This window comes from Protopterus annectens, chromosome 8.part1 (assembly GCF_019279795.1).
Source record: "Protopterus annectens isolate FY-2018-M chromosome 8.part1, PAN1.0, whole genome shotgun sequence".
Lineage (NCBI taxonomy): Eukaryota > Metazoa > Chordata > Ceratodontiformes > Protopteridae > Protopterus > Protopterus annectens.
The window spans coordinates 375,010,894-375,029,073 of NC_056742.1; positions in this window are offsets into that span (position 1 = coordinate 375,010,894).

Sequence of the window (18,180 nt, forward strand, 5' to 3'; positions counted from 1 at the left end):
GTCACAAATCACTACTGACATTCATCTCCACCCCCTGCCTGTACACTCTTCTTCACCTCTCTTCCACGCTCCCCATTACTCTGAATTGTTGATCCCAAGTACTTAAACTTCATCCACCTTTGCCACCTCTACACCCTGAATCCTCACCATTCCTCTATCCTCCCTCTCATTCACACACATATATTCTGTCTTAGTCCTGCTGACCTTCACTCTTCTCCTCTCTAAAGCATATCTCCACCTCTCCAGGGTCTCCTCAACCTGTTCTCTCCTCTAACTACAGATCACAATGTCATCGGCAAACATCATAGTCCACAGGGACTCCTGCCTGATGTCATCTGTCAACCTGTCCATCACCATTGCAAATAAGAAAGGGCTCAGAGCTGATCCTTGATGTAATCCCACCTCCACCTTAAATGCATCCGTCACTCCTACTGCAGACCTCACCACTGTCACACTACCCTTATACGTATCCTGTACCACTCTTACATACTTCTCTGCCACCCCAACTTTCTCATACAGTACCACAACTCCTCTCTAAGCACCCTGTCATATGCTTTCTCTAAGTCCACAAAGACACAATGCAACTCCTTTTGACCTTCTCTATACTTCTCCATCAACACTCTCAGAGCAAACATTGCATCTGCAGTGCTCTTTCCCAGCATGAAACCATACTGCTGCTCACTAATCATCACCTCCTTTCTTAACCTAGCTTCCACTATTCTTTCCCATAACTTCATGCTGTGACTGATCAACTGTATCCCTCTAGTTACTACAGCTCTGCACATCACCCTTATTCTTAAAAATCGATATCAAAACAATTCTTCTCCACTACTCAGCATCCTCTCACTTTCCAAGATTTCATTAAACAATCTGGTTAAAAACTCCACTACTATCTCTGCTAAACACCTCCATGCTTCCACTGGTATGCCATCTGGACCAACAGTCTTTCCATTCTTCATCCTCTTCATAGCTATCCTTACTTCCTCCTTGCTATCCACTGCACTTCATGATTCATTATCCCAACATCATACAACCTTCTCTCTCTCTCTCATTCTCTTCATTCATCAGCCCCTCAAAGTACTCTTTCCATCTGCTCAACACACTCTCCTCACTTGTGAGTACATTTCCCTCACTATCCTTTATCACCCTTACCTGCTGCACATCTTTCCCAGCTCAGTCCCTCTGTCTAGCCAATCGGTACAGGTCCTTTCCTCCCTCCTTTGTGTCCAACCTTTCTTACAACTCTCCATATGCCTTATCCTTAGCTTTTGACACCTCTCTCTTTGCCATATGCATCATCTCCTTATATTTCTGTCTACTTTATTCGTCTCTCTGGCAATCCCACTTCTTCTTTGCCACCCTCTTTCTCTGTATACTCTCCTGTACTTCCTTGTTCTACCACCAGGTCTCCTTGTCCTCCATCCTCTGTCCAGATGTCACACCAAGCACCTTTCTAGTTCTCACCCTTACTAGCTCTGCTGTAGTTGTTACTCAGCTATTTGGTAACTCTTCACTGCCACCCAGTGCCTGTCTTAACTGTTCCCTGAACACCACCTCACAATCACCCTTTTCCAACTTCCACCATTTGATCCTTGGCACTGCCCTCACACTCCTCCTTCTCTTCTTGATCACTGCCATCCTACAGACCACCTCCTGACTTTCCCAAATCTCGTTCACCAGGTAGTCTTCTGCTTTTCTGCACATGTGCCAGAACAACTTTAATCTATACTCTTAGACATTTGCTGCAACTGGAGCTACCCTGACTTCTGCTCTTATGTCCTCATATCTTTGTCTGGCACACATTGTGCATCCTACGACCCATTTCAGGCACTTCATCTCCATCATCTATCACTTCCTGACCTGATCTTGTACTGCACAGGTTTCTGTACCATACAGTCATATTGGTTGTACCCCTGTTTCGTACAACTTACTTTTCTTACTTTTTTTATTTCTTTGGCATTTTTCTTACTTTTTTTTATTTCTTTGGCACTTTTCTTACTTTTTTTATTTCTTTGGCATTCTTCTCTCATATATTACCCTGACACTCTATGCCAGTTGGCCCACCAAAAATAATAGGTGTAGCAGAAGTTATGAGTGATCTGTGGGATTAAAGTACTCATATTAATCTGATGTCCCTATGATTCTAGTGTTGGTCTCCTCATTCAGACTTCCCTTCTCCTCAACAACCCCTTCCAGACACTTAAAGCTTTTCTGCTGTTTTCCCTTCAATCTCAATTCTCAAATTCTTCTGATTGCTCCATATTGGTGCCATTACAGCTGTCTTATCTGTACTCGGTTTCATCCCATGTGCCTTCAGTTTTGCATTCCATTCCCCTAGCCTATGCTGAAGTTCTTGTTTAGAGTCTACCTGTAATACCATATCATCTGCATAAAGGAGCTTTGTTGATCCTTCCCCTCCGACCTGTTTGCTAATGTAGTGCATCACCAGTATGAACAGCAGTGGGCTCAGAGTTTCACCCTGATGCACACCCACTGCCACTGAGAACCCCTGTATGAGACCAAACAGTGTTCATATTCGAGTCATTGGGTCCTTACACATAGCCTGCACTAATTCTACTAATGCTTCTGGGGCTTTGAATCACTACAGGACTGCCCAAAAAATCTTTCGTGGCACCTTGTTGTATGCTTTCTCCAAGACAAGGAATGCCCAGTTGGACTCTTTTCTTTAGCTTCTCAACTATCTGTCTCATGGCAAACATCAGGCCAGTTGTGCTGCATCCTGATCTGAATCTGAACTGCTTGTTTCCCATCTTACTGTCAACAGCTCTGCATATTTGTTTGTTAGTCGCCCTCTGCAGAACTTTAATACTGTGTGACAGAAGGACAGAAGGACAGAAGCATGATACTTCTATATTGCCCATAGATGTGAATGTCCCCTTTGTTCTTGTACACGGACACTAGTATGCTTATTCGGTAGTCATAGGTTCATAGGTTCATAGGTTAGTACTAGGCTATCGGCCATAGGGCCTATACAAGCCTAGCCATAACAATTCCCTGGCTATTTCTTCCCACACTTGTTACTTCCCTGGACCCCTGCTCACTTGGAATATGCCTTTCTCTCTATACTGCTATGAGTACCCCCAGGTGCCATTTTTCCCTGTCTCACCAAACATCTTGATCATATCTGCTGTGACCACATCTGAGCCTGTTGCTTTCCATAACTTCATGTTAGTTAATGCTGTTCTTACTTCCTCCAGGCTGGGCTCCTCCTCTTTTTTCATTGTAGGCTGTCTGGGGCAGAATAGCTTTTGTGAGGTTTTCTTCATTCAAGCTGCTGGAAGAACTCCTTACATCTGCCTTTGATACCCTATGGACTGGTGAGCAGGTTGTTGCTGGCATCTCTTATGAAGGTTGTCTAATAAGCTTCATTCATTTATTTATTTTTTTTATTTATTTTACATTTGTTGACCGGGCTAGTCTAGCTGGATATATGTCCATTTTCACTAGAGGCCCGGGGAGAAAAGCTCCAAGCATTAGCAGTGACAGAGATTACAATAATAAATTAATTACAGCACATTGTTACATTGAGGTTCAGATAAACTTGTACAGAGTCCTTTGGTAGGTTAAAGCTAAGATCAAATACAGAGAGCAATCATTTGATCTCAATTAGATCATTATCTTTCCGTCTTTGCCTTGCAACATGTTAAAGTGTTTGTGCCGTCCACTGAGTCACTTTCCAGAAGGTAGCAGAGTGCCTCTGATACTTGTTCTTTGCTATTGCAACTCCTCTTTGTTAGCAAATCAGTATTCCTTCTAAGCCAGGTCCATCTTTTCCATATCTCACTTTTCATCACCCTTTCTTTTTTTTTTTTTTGATGATTTCCTGAAATTCTGCATTGCACCACCAGCTTTCCTTATGTACCTTATTTCAATATTTGTCTCAGCCACATATTTGCTGTATAGTTGTTATCATACTATTTTGAGGCACTGCCCTTCTTCCTGAACTCCAGTTATTTCTCTTCTTGCTCCTGAGGTGATAGGGCCCTGAGTAATTCCTTGAACTCTTGTGCTTTATCAACAGTCAACTTCCAGGTCTTCAGCCCAGTCTTTGTTGACCTTAGTTTTCTCTGACTACTGGTTGCTACTGATTGTTGCAACCAATTGTTTATGTTGTGGGCTGACTGTTTCACTGGGGATGACTTTGCAACCACTGATTCTAACCCAGTGCCCTTTCCTTACTATGAGAAAGTTTACCTGAGTTATGTTGGCCACTCGTGTGTGATTGTATGATTCTCTATTGCTGAACCAGATGTTGGCCACCATCAACAGACATAGGTCTAGAGTGGCCTCTCCTTCTTTATTCCAGTGGGCACTCATGTGGACCCAGGCAGCCCTGATAGCCTTTTCTGTCTGCCCTGATATGCACATTCAGGTCCCCCATTATCAACACCAATTCATGTAGTCCTGCTTTATCTAGTCTAAATGCATGGTTTTCCTCACTATCACAACCCTGCTGTGGGTCATAGGCTGAGATTATCAATAGTCCCCTATCCTCTGATTGCAGTGAGTCTGTCATTAATTCTTATGACATCTCTCACTCTTCTAAAGCCTCTCCCTCACTGCAATTTCCACACCATTTCTAATCTGTCCTCCTCCTGAGTAATAGACTCTGGAGCCCAAGCCAAATGGCTTTGCTGCACTGCCCTTCCATCTAGTCTCTTGGATACATAGGATGCCCAGCCTCCTCCTTACCAACATATCATCCTCTTCCAAGCTGCATCCTGCCAGTGAATCTACACTATGTATAGCAATTTTTAGTTTATGTTTGGTTTTATGTCCAGTTTTTGCTCAACAGAGCTATCCCAGGTAAGCTAATCTAGGCAACTGGACACCAGCCAGCCAGTAGCATATTAATGGAGGGCTGCTGGGCTTTATGGCAGGCACTCACTGGCCTATATGGACACATACATCCCTCCCACTGTTAGCATGGGCCGCTAGCATAGGTCAGAGTAGGTCGGGTCCTCAAACCACATATGACTAGAAAATATCTATGCCCATTTTTGGTGACATTAGGCAACATGACCAAATCACCTAGGGCCAGTTTTTACAATGTCAAGTGGCTAGCCCAGGTACAATGTGCAGTCTGTGATTTGTCTTCTCCTATTGTGAGGATACTGCACACCACAGTTGATGCCCAAAGCAATTAGGCTACCAAAAGATGCCATCTAGAGTCTGGGCTACTGCCCACAACTCCATTCTTGGCTGAGTTTGAGGTGGAAACACAGCATGTATTTGGGAAGTGGGAGCAACCCCACTGAGGCATATGGGAAACAAGCCAACTCCATACAGGCGATGGTCAGAGGTCAGAATCTTCACATAACACATCATTATACCACACTATCAAAATATCATTGGCTGCCAGTGACCAACACAGACATTTTTCATAACACACTCATGTCTATAGCATAAGTTGTGTAATCTTTGCTAGGCACTTATTATCCACTGTGTAAAATACAAGAGTCTCAATCATGCCTATAGCACAACTGTGTTGTCTTAAGTTTAAGTAATCTATGGATTAAAAAAACACATGGAGTGTCAGTGGCACAACTGGTAGCACTCTTACCTTTGATGCAGAAGGTTGTAGGTTCTATTCTCACACCAAGTAAATCAAGTACTGACACAGCAGTGCAGAATGGTTGGAGGGGGATGCTGCACTCTTGAGTGTGTTGGCATTTGGATGAGATGTTAAATCAAGGTCCCATCTGCTTCAGTTGGTGGTAGCTCAGGTGGCTATAAAAGATCCCATGGCACCTATCAAAAAGAGTAGGGGTCCTTTATTTATATACAAAAGTAACTCTTATTTATAAAATATTTACACATGTATAAATATATAAATATACATATCTGTTTACACATATTCATAATTTCTTTTACAGTCATGCTATTAGACCTCCTACTGTTTTTTTCCATAACCACCACCTAATTTTATTTAATATTGTTGTTTGGTGGGCGTTTGAAAGACATGCATAAATGGGGGTGCCTTCGTTGAAGGTTAAACATCGAGCTGGCACCTCGGCGTTCGTGAAAATCTACTGCCAATCATGAGCGGACTGGAGTTCCTCTGTGGTGACCCCTAACCGGGAAAAGCCGAAAGACAACAGCAACATTGTTGCTAAAATCCATTTACCATTAAACATAATTTCATTTATTCTTTTATTCCAAATAACCCATATAACACAAATAACTTTTTATCTTTTTTTAACATATTTTTACTTCTATTCTTATAATATCCATGTTTATTTTATCCATTTCTTTTATATCTTCAAAAAATCTTCTTTACATAGTTTTCCCATAACTTTTTTATCTTGCTCTGTCACACCAACCACATGCATGTCCTCTCTCACCACATCCATAAACCTTATTTTAGGCCTTACTCTTTTCCTCTTACCTGGCACCTCCATCCTTAGCATCCTTTTCCCAATATACCCAGCATCCCTCCTCAGCACATGTCCAAACCAACACAATCTCGCCTCTCTGGCTTTGTCTCCAAACTGTCCAACCTGAGCTGACCCTCTAATATACTGATTCAGAATCCTGTCCATCTTCGTCACACCCAATGCAAATCTTAACATCTTTAACTCTACCACCTCCAGCTCTTAACTCCTGCCTTTTTTCAATGCCACCATCTTCAACTCATATAACATAGCTGGTCTCATTACTTCTTGTAGTCTTTCACTTTCACTCTTACTGGTACCAGTCTGTCACAAAATATTCCTGACACTTTTCTCCACCCTGCCTTTACTCTCTTCTTTACCTCTCATCCACACACACCATTTCTCTGAACTGCTGATCCCAAGTATTAAAACTCATCCACCTTCACCAACTCAACTCCCTGCATCCTCACCATTCCTCTATCCTCCCTCTCATTCTCACACATTTATTCTTTCTTATTCCTGCTGACCTTCATTCCTCTCCTCTCTAGAGCATATCTCCTTCTAGGGTCTCCTCAACCTGTTTCCTACTCTCACTGCAGATCACAATGTCATCCATAAACATCATGGTCCACGGGGACTCCTGTCTGATCTCGTCTGTCAACCCATTCATCACCATTCAAATAAGAAAGGGCTCAGAGCTGATCCTTGATGTAATCCCACTTCTACCTTAAACGCATCTGTCACTCCTCCCACAGACCTCACCACTGCCATACTTCCCTCGTACATATCCTGTACCACTCCTACATACTTCTCTTCCACTCCCAACTTCCTCATACAATATCAGAACTCCTCTTTAGGCACCCTGTCACATGCTTTCTTTAAGTCCACAAAGACACAATGCAACTCCTGCTGACCATCTGTATACTCTCCATTGTTAACATTTTATTTTTTCATTCCTACACTATCTTTTAATCTTTTTTACCATACCCCAAAATTTATCATACTTACATTTATACATTTTAGTATTAATCTTTCATCTTTTTCATTTATCCACTTTAGCATTTTGTACAGATTTAATGAAGCAGTGTATACCACTGGGTTAATTAACCCTAAACCCCCTTTTTCTTTATTTACATACAAAACTTCTCTTTTTACTGAGTTTTACTCAAGAACCCCAAAAATGAAAACAATTATCTGCAATAATTCCTTTTCAAAAACTGTTGGCAACATAAATACACTTGCTAAGTATGCCGTTTTTGCCATAAATTCTGTGTTGGTGCAGCGGTAGCATTGTTGCCTCACAGCAAGAGGTTCTCCCGTTCGATTCTTGGCTTGGGTTGGGAGTGCCTTCTGTGTGGGGTCTGCATGTCCTCCCCGCAGTCGAGTGGGCATTAAAAAGACATGCGTTGAATGGGTGTGCCTTCATTGAAGGTTGGGCATCGGGCTGGCAACTCGACACCATAAAAACCAACTGCCAATCATTAGCGGACCAGATTTCCACTGTGGCGACCCCTAACCGGGAAAAGCCAAAAGACAAACAACAACAACTGAATTTATCAAATAATCCTTTTTTTCTGAATGATAATTTATATGTTCTCCAGAAAAAAATGTTTGCTTTATTTCTTCTATTGCTTTTCCCCATTGAATTCTACTTCATTTTTATTTCCAAATTTTATACCTAACACAGAAATTACATTCATTGTAAAATATATACCCCCCTGATCTTTACTACATCACCTAAGCCTTTACCTTTCTCTTTATTTAAAGCCATCTCTACCAGCTCTAGACATTCATTAGTGCAAATTATTACTTATTTTATCCAACTGTGTTTTGCAATTATTATAATGTCACCTGCATATGTTAACAGAGCTAAAATTCTTAACCCTTCAAGTATTATATATCCTGCCTCTTTCATTTTCTAATTTATTTCACATGCTATCACATTCATAACTAATGCAAAGAGTACACAACTCATTGGATCTCTCTGTCTTACACCACTCTTCATATGTACCTCTTGGTTTAACCAGCCATTTACAAGTATATTTATTATTGCTATATGCTGACATATGTAATTTCCTAACTTTCTCACTTATATTATATTCTTTATTACCCATAAGAGTTCAAGTCCAATTGTGTCAAATGCCTTATTTAGGTTACCTGTCATGATTTTTGCTTCTTCTTTTCTGTTCATAATATCATCCACAGTTTCTTTGACTATCATTAATATTTCTTGACAGCCCTTCCCTTTATACTATATATGCTATATTCCATAATATTTCCACTTTAATTTCAAATCACTTTTATATTATTTTCACAAAGATCTTATAATCATTATTTTTCAGTACTATTGGTCTCCAGTTTTTTTAATTCTATTCTTTCTTCTTCTATATGAATTTATATATAAAACCTTCATTTAACCATTCATTCAAAATGTTTTAATTTTTTTTTCCAGTCTCTTACATTTTTATATATTTCCTACTCTATTACATCTGGGCCTGTAACTGAATCTATGTTTACTTGTCCTAATACCTTATCAAGCTCATCTAAAGCAATCTCTTTTGCCAACTTCTTATTCTCTTTTTCTGTTCATTTTTTTACTTTCCATGTTTTTTTCACTACCTCCTTTTAATTGAAACATTTCTTGTACATATTGTACTATACTATTCATAATATTTTCCCAAGTTCTTTCTATTTTATCTTTTATATTTATTTCTCTCATTACACTACCATCTTTCTTTACTAATCTGCTTAAGTAACTCAATATTTCTTCCCTTTTTCCTTGTAAAAATATCTTTGCTTATATAACAATTCTTGTATTTTTTCTTGATTGCTTTCATATAATTATTTTCCTTCTTCAAAGTACTTTCTGTCATTATGTTCTAAATCTTCCAATATATTGTTATATGTTCTTTTATAGTTTTCTTTCTCTACTTTTCTCATATCATATTGCCACTGTAAAAAAAATGTATATTTTTCCTTACATATCATTCACCATTCAGACCAATTTTTATAAAAATTCCCACAGTAATACAATCTTTCCACAATGGTATTACTAATCTCTTTCCCTCTTATTTCCATACATTTTCAATTATCCTTTTTGTTTCTCTGCCTGTTTTTAGATATTCCCTATTTTTTTATCTATAGCCATATTGCAAGGTGATCAGAAAATCCTGTTTCAATTACCTGCCCTTCTCCTATAACTAAACCTTCTGATACTATAGAACAATCTATGTCAGTTCTATACATACCCCTTTTGTAAGTCCATAAATTTTTCTCCTAAAGTTTTAACTTACCACATCTTATAACTTCTAACATTTTTCTTATATCATTTCCTTTCTTTTTACACTTGCCTCTTAAATGAAAGTTAAAGCCTCCTATTATCATAATATTCATATTTATCATTACAGTCTAAAATATGCTGAAATAAGCTTTCCTTTTCTTTAGAATTAGTATAAACATGTAATGTTATAATTCTATGGTTAATCTTCCCATTTTGCTAAAGTTACATCTAATATCTTTACTGTATTTCTACAGAATACGGCTATTCCAGAACATCTCTCATTTCCCAAATTGCATATTATTTTTCCTCCCCCTAGTTTCTCTGTTTTTAATCTTTCTTCATTTGTTAAAAATCTTCTGTCATTTATTATAATTACATCTACATCATATGTATCACACCAGGCAGCTGCAGTGGTGCAGCGGTTAGCATTGCCACCTTACAGCAAGAGGCTCTCTGGTTCGATCCTCGGCTGGGGTGCCTTCTGTGCGGAGTCTGCATGTCCTCCCTTTGGTCACGTGGGTTTCCTTCCACATCCCAAAGACATGCTGTAGGTGGATTGGACACTCTAAATTGGCCCTAGGCATGAGTGCGTGTGTGTGTATGTGCCTTCTGTGGAAGGTTGGGCACCGGGCTGGCAACTCAACACTGTAAAACTCCACTGCCAATCATGAGGGGACAGGGGATCCGCTGTGGCGACCCCTAACTGGGAAAGGCTGAAAGAAGAAGAAGAAGATTATATGTATCACACCATTTCAAAATTCCTACTCTTCTTATTATACTCTTAATGTTGTTGTGTCTTTCGGCTTTTCCCTGTTACGGGTCGCCACAGCAAAACTGTGGTCCGCTAATGATTGGCAGTGGATTTTTATGTGCCAAGTTGCCAGCCCTGACTCACAACCTTCAACGAAGGCATGCCCATTCACGCATGTCTCCAAACAGAAGACGCTCTAACTGGGAATTGAACAGGACAACATCTTACTGTGAGGCGACAATACTCTTAATACTGTTCACATTTACAGGAAGCACAATTTTCATTTTCCCTTTCCTTAGATTCAGGGTTTCATAAGTTCATAGCTACTTATTAGACTAGCTTTCTTAACAGGCCATTCTTAGCCTAACCAATTTCCTTCCCAAAGGTGAGAATCAAACACTGTACCTTATGTTTGTGAGTTAAACACCTTAACCATTATATCAAGCCCCAATCTTTAGCTGTAGATATTTTTTTCATCCATTTCCTTTCTTTTTCATTTGTACTTATCCCATTAAATTTTCTTTTTTCTGTCTCTTAACAATATAATTCTTTTTTTTCCATTTTACTACCTCCCAGTTCATGTCTTAATCACTTATTTCAGAACATTCTTTTATATCCTCTATTTTTCTTATCTAATTTTTGTTCTATACTACTTTTAAAATTTCTTCTCTTTGTTCATTTTCTTGTCTTTCATTACTGTTATTTTCATGTTTGCGATCCATCCATAATTGTCCAATTTTGTTACATTTATAACATTTCTATTCACATTTTTTGCATCACGTCCCATTTCCCCACAAATATAACATTTTCTTCTGTCACAGACATGTTTTGGGTTGTCCCCAGTATTTCACAACCCTCCTATTCCCCTCCACATTTATCATGCATGGTATATGTATATTTTTATCTCTTTCTAGTTTTAACACAATATTGCAATCCCAGCAACTGGTCCATAAACCCTTTTTGTCATAACCTTTTGCAGTGTCCAGCACTTCTTTACATAAAGCTTTTAAACGCCCTTTCAAAGTCTCTCTTTCTACCTCTGTTTGAAATTTTGAAATTTTCCACGATTCTTTTTTGTTTCCCTATTAAATGCTTTTATCACATAAAGACTCATTGAGTTAGTCTTTTCTTTTTTTCACATTTTCCAAGAAAATTTTCCATTTAAAAAAACAGTTTCAAATATAATGTCACAAAATGGCTATTTGTTAATAAGAGCAAATGTTCTTACCTCATGTGCTTTTACATGCAAAAGAGCTATTAAATTGTTTCACACTTCATACTTGCCCATTTCTTAGTCTTCTTTACTTTGAATCCTTACCACATACTTCCGCTATTCATTTTCATCTGCCTTATTTTCTGCTACTCAACTTTGCCTTCTTTTACTTTCTCTGCATATCCTTTCTTTTCCATCTTATCACTATTATTCTGGATTGTCTCTGCATCCTCATTTTGTATTTTCTCCATGATGACCCCCAGGAAACATCTCCTTCATTTTCTGGTTTACTCTGCACCACTATTTCTTTGAGTAAATCATCCCACAACTCTCCCAACAGGAAGGCTATAATTAAACATCCATCGTTTGCTGACTCATCTCCATCAAACAGGTTTCTTTGAAATATTTTCTCAGAGCCCTGGACACATTCTCTGTTCTTAATATTTGCTTTCTCTTTCATTTCTTTCACTACTTCATTATCTCCTTTTCTCTCTCCATCTGCCTCCTTGTTTCTCTGGGCTTCTTCTGTGCCTATAAGGGAAACAGGAAGTGCTCCTCCAAAATGATTCACACTCAACAATGATGAGTAAGGGAAGTTCCTGTTGCCCTGACCAAATTTCCCTTAATGGTATAAATACCACCTCAGGTCTCCCCTGAAAAGAGGCTACTGGCCTAGTGGACTAACCCAGTCAACAAAGAATAAATAAATAAAACCATAGAGATGCACAAATGCAGTCACTGAATTCTGTGACTGTGCATCTGTATAATTTTGTTAAAAATAGTGATTATATTTGAAAAATAAAAGAAATCTACTTTTTATACATGTTCCTAACCCCATGGTGATTAAAATTAATTCAAATTTAGTGCAGAACAAACATTATAGTCACTAAATAATGGCAGACAAAATAATTTCACATTTCATATCCTTCAGAAAATGTAAGCAGAATCTGTTATGCTAGCAACTTTCCAAGTACATAAGAGCAATCCCTGTTTTTCTCTCTTTGAGCTCCAGTATTTTTTTTTTGCTTTGTCCCTGCTTCTTGAGAAAAGGGGTTGAGAGCTATGATGCCCTTTGTCTGGCATTTGCCTCGCATAATTTTTTGCCTTTGTAGCAGATTCTTCACCCAAGAGGTTGTGAAATATGACTGCTGGCAATGCATGCTAATGGTAATGTAGATCCTTTTATGCTGGTGACTTTTTCCAGCATAGTAATACAGCATCTCACAGGACTAATTGGCTAACAGTTCAGGAACTGCTGGTTACCCAAATGGAGAAGTCAGTAAGTGATAATGTTTTTTTCAATTACGAATATGCTATATTAATGCTTCTGATAGTAACTTGACCCAGAAAGATTTTATGTGGTTTATGGTATAGAATGAAAGTTTACTTAATGATTGGAAACTTTTCACTGCTACCTACTGTCTAACAACCACTACTACTTGTTTAGTAATAAATATGATATGTTTTCACATTTGCTTATATTATATAAATATCTTTGGCATTCTCTACATTGCAGCATCACAAAATAGCACACTGGTCATGATTTCTTGGTGAAACAGATAACATTTTCAGAAAAAAAAGCAGTGACATTGTTATGCCAAATTATAAATGTGTGTCATATTAATATTTCTGTTAATAACCTTACCCATCAAAGAGTATTTAGATTGTTTGAAATGAATGTTTACATAATACTGCAAACATTCTCACTAATATCTGTTGTCTACTTCCTACCAATTTGCAGATATTTTATACCTTTAGTAATAAAATGTGTATATACATAAATATATTTTTCAAATATCTCAGGCACTATCTGGATGGTTTGTGTAATAGTATTTCACAACTCCAGTCAATGCAGAGGTCAGTAATAGCTCCTCATACAAACTGGTTACTTGGTACCAGAGAAAGTGTGACTTACAGATGATTTTAAATAATTCTTAACTAAATAGTAGATGACTTTTTGATGTTTAATAACAAACTAAACCGTATCAATATATACTAAAATCACAAAACAGAAACTGGTTTGGAGAGATTTAGATTTACAACCTTATGCAATACATCTCCAAATGGACTTCACAGATTGACTAATGGAAGTAAAATTACATTTAAGGGAAATCTAATTAATGCGATCTATAATCCAGTTGTAAAAAGATAACCTTTCAGTATCAAAGTTTTGATAATTTTAGAGATTTGTATCTCAAATTAAACCAAAATGATAAGTTAATAAATAACTCATTAGATGAATATTTACATAACAATATTAATATTATTTTAAACAAACAAACTGAAATGATAGAAAACATGATTTTTATTAGGTGAAATACAGGAGCATACTAATAAAAGTAAAAAAGGAAAGCACCAGGACTGGATGGATTATTTCATGAAATTTAAAAACATTTTGTATAAGCTCATATTTGTGTTTTTATTGACAAAACTTTCTTACAGAGACAAACATTCTTATCAAATCCCTTTCTCTTAGAAATATTCCTTGATTTCAGCTGTTAATAAACAAGGGAAGGAAAAATCAGGCTGCTCCTTAAATGATAATGTCCCTACTAAGAAGTTCTACATTAATTTTATCTGCTAGATTAAGAGATGTCTTAGAGAATATCATAAATAAAGATCAGACTTGTTTTATAAATCAACAGGTTAAGTCATAATATCAAAAAAGCTGTTACAATATTGGATTTAGCAAAAACTAGCAAACAAAAATTGTCCTTGATTAGTTTAAATCTTGAAAAAGTTTTGACACTGTAAATTTGAAATGATTATATAGCACTTTGGAGCGATAGATGGATGGTACAGCTTATATTAAAATAAGGTCTTGTCTTGTTTAGGTTTTTAATTATAATGCTGACAGTAAGCAGTGTTGTCTTTGTACCCATTAATGTTTGCTCTTATTATAAAACACTTTGTTAATAGTATTAGAAATAATCAGAAAATTGAAGGCTTTAGGATCTCTAAGAATTTTCAATCTAAAATTCAATTTACTGATGACACTTTGTTAATAATAGGGTAAAGGACTATTTCAACTCATGTAATAAATAAAATTTAAATATTTCAATATATTTCACCAATGAAATTTAACAGTAACAAAACCTGAACCATATTATTAAATCAGCAAGTAAATATCTCATTGAAAGAGAAATTTGAGAACATTTGGGACAAACATAAGATAAAATATCTAAAGATAAAAATTCATACAGATATAAACTTAATTAAATGAAATAAATTTGAGAAACTTATAAAGAAGTTAGTCAGATAATGAAAAAATGCAATAATGTGTACTTTTTGCACTGATTTTTTTTTTTTTTTTACAATCAACACCTCTTATACCTGAAGTGTTAATAGGATATAGAAAGGTTATTTCCTTTTAGTGATATCCAATAAAGCTAAGAACAGCATATATAAATCATATGTTATCTTGGGAAATAAGTGAAACTGGATTACTGGACATAGAATTATATGCTATAACAATATTTAATACACTTATTTATTGGTTAGATCATTCATATAACAGTCAGTGGAAAACACATACACAAACAAATGAGTAATCTCTTCAGAAATACCAATTTTAGTTTATTGAAAATGGTTAGCAATGGCTTTGTATGGTTATTAATGTTATATTTTAAGGGAGCGCTAATAAAGAAAATTCATTCTAATTCCTGAAATATCATTTTAAAGATCATTCAAAATTATATTTTTACTATTCCTACTCCTGAAAATTGGATTTTATATTTTTTTCCTTTACTCCATTCATTCGGCTTTATGGAAAGTAATATGTAATCTCTATAAGATATTATTTTAAGGTCAGATTATTTTGATAAAGAAAATCTGATCCTCACACATAAAATACTATTTAAATGTAATTTATATATATATTAAATCAATAGTTCATAATACTAGAGAAAGAATAGCTAATAATGTGGGTTATTTAGATGAAGACAAAATGAAAGCTACGCCAGGATTATATGATTATTTTATATCTATTGTAAAAGGAGGTATGACTCATAAGAAGGGTTTATCCAAGTTAAACAAATTGATTTTAAACAATTTCAAAAATGATTATTGGAACTTTCTAGACACTGATAAATTGACTGATTTAAAGACTGAGGAGAACACAGATTTAATTCTGAATTCAGTTAACATAACTTCTAGTCTACATACTGAAAAATATTCACCCAGAAGTACATTTGTAGAATATTCAATGTTCCTTATAAAGAATCTAAATTAAATGAAACAAATAAATTAGAGTATTGGAGATGTGAAAAGGAGACCCAAGTAGACTGATAATATATATTTCCAAACTGCAGCTAGCTAGAAGCATATTGGTTAGAAACAAGAAAAAAAAGGTTACAGAATGATAACTGTAATGTAACAAAATCATCGATTCTTATGAATGTACCATTTACAAAAATAGTAATGGCTTCTGCTAGAGAATCTATTACAAACAAAATAAATAAATAAGCATCCTCTCCTTTGTTTAAATGGCTTTTTGGAGTTTGTCACAATGTTATGTAAAAAAGATACGTATGAAAATAAATTAAGATCCAAGAATAAAACCAATACCTTTGCATGTTGGAAAATACTGGAAATGTCATTCAAATATGATAAACGATAATGAAATATATAATAACCCTTATCTGTGATTTGAAAATTACTAAGATTGCCTAAAATATAACAATGTTATCTATGATATGAAATGCTCCATTTCTATGTACATGTTGTATATTTTATTTATTTAACATTTGTTTACCAGGAAAGTCCAACTTGGATCAAAGCCAATTTTCAGCGGAGGCCCAGGGAGAAATGCTCCAGATACATGTCTTTGAAAAGTGGGAGTAAACCAGAGCACCCAGAGGAAACCCACATGGATGCAGGGAGGACATGCAAACTCTGCACATAAGGCACCCCAGATGAGAATCAAACTGGAGAACCTCTTGCTGTGAGGTGACAATGCTACCACTGCACCAATGCGCCATCTGTAATATTATGGATCTAGGACTGTTGAACGAAACTTCAACAGTCCGAATCCACTATCATCGAACACACTTTAATGAAAGCGCTTTCACAGAAAAAGCGCTTTCGCTAAAGTGTGTTAAAAAAAACATTAACTCTACTTTTACACAGGGGGGCTTTCCCCCTGTGCACCCTACACCCCCCCCTACTTTAATATTCTCACTTCGAGATCACACTACAGTGGGGAAAATGGAATTTTCCCTTATCCGCACCATAGTACGACTGGCACAACAGGCATACTTATGCAAAAATGTTGCTTCGGTGAAAAGCATTTTTGCATAAGTATGCCCGCCCATTCACAATTCAGTAGAAAGTGCGTTTGTGCAAGAGTCCTAGACCCAGTATTATATAATAGTAGTATATATTGTGAAATCAATACAAATTGTAAAAGAAAAGAAACTTTGACTTATTTTCCTGAAATATTATGAATAAATTAAACATAACAATTATATTAACTTGAGTTAGGAGGTGTTTATATGGCACTCCATGATATGAAAAAAAAGTATAAGCAATGCTGGAAAAAACTTAGCACTGACAGTTGGTATTAAACTAGCACTGCTTTGCATATGTTTATATTTACCTATATATGCATATAAATCTTAATTATATAAATGTATCAAAACTAGAGTGACATCTACAAAAATGTTTTACAGCAAATTAAAGATAACATCTGCACAAACAAAAGTAACAATGATAACTGGGATCCATCTTTTATGGTTAGTGAGATAATTATACATTGAAAATAAAATGTACATATTTTATGACTAGTTCAGTATAAAATCAACATAACATCTAGGTAATAATAATATCACCATTGTGAAAAGAAGTATGTGATGAAGAACTTTCATATTTTAACTTTTTTTAATTTTTATAGTATGAGATGTAAACATTTGCTTACATGTAGGTTACAAATTGCATTCTCTGGAGTTTAGCTCCAGTGAACGCTTTCCTGTCAGGAAATCTGAAGATGTTAGGAGGGATGACATTTGACTCAGTCATGGAATTAATGAGTTAAATACCCTTGCTTCTAAAATACTACATTAACAACCACTGTCCCAACCATTAGAACTAAATTATTTGTAAGGGGAGAAAATTATTCTCTTAGAGGATTTAAATATGTATCTCTAGAGACACCCCCACCATACAAACTGGCTACTACTGAAAAAAATCTTCCCAAAGCAACATCTGCCTGTTGGAATACCATTTTTGAAAATATTATGCAAATCAATGATATGATAAAATTCAAGAAACAAAAATCTTAACTAGAAGTTGAATGCAAATGCAATTCCTTCAGGGTAACAGGATAGTTAAATAAAATATTACCATAAATTTAACAAATATTTAGACAGGCTATAGCTACACTATCCCTGATATAGTCGTAAGAATAGTTTCTCCTGATCTACTCTCATATGCATATGATATAATATATCTATAGTTTGCTTAACATAGTTTATATAATTTAGTATATTTCAGTGTTGCAAAGAATTAAATTCTAGCATCTATACAACTTCATATTCTGTTTAAA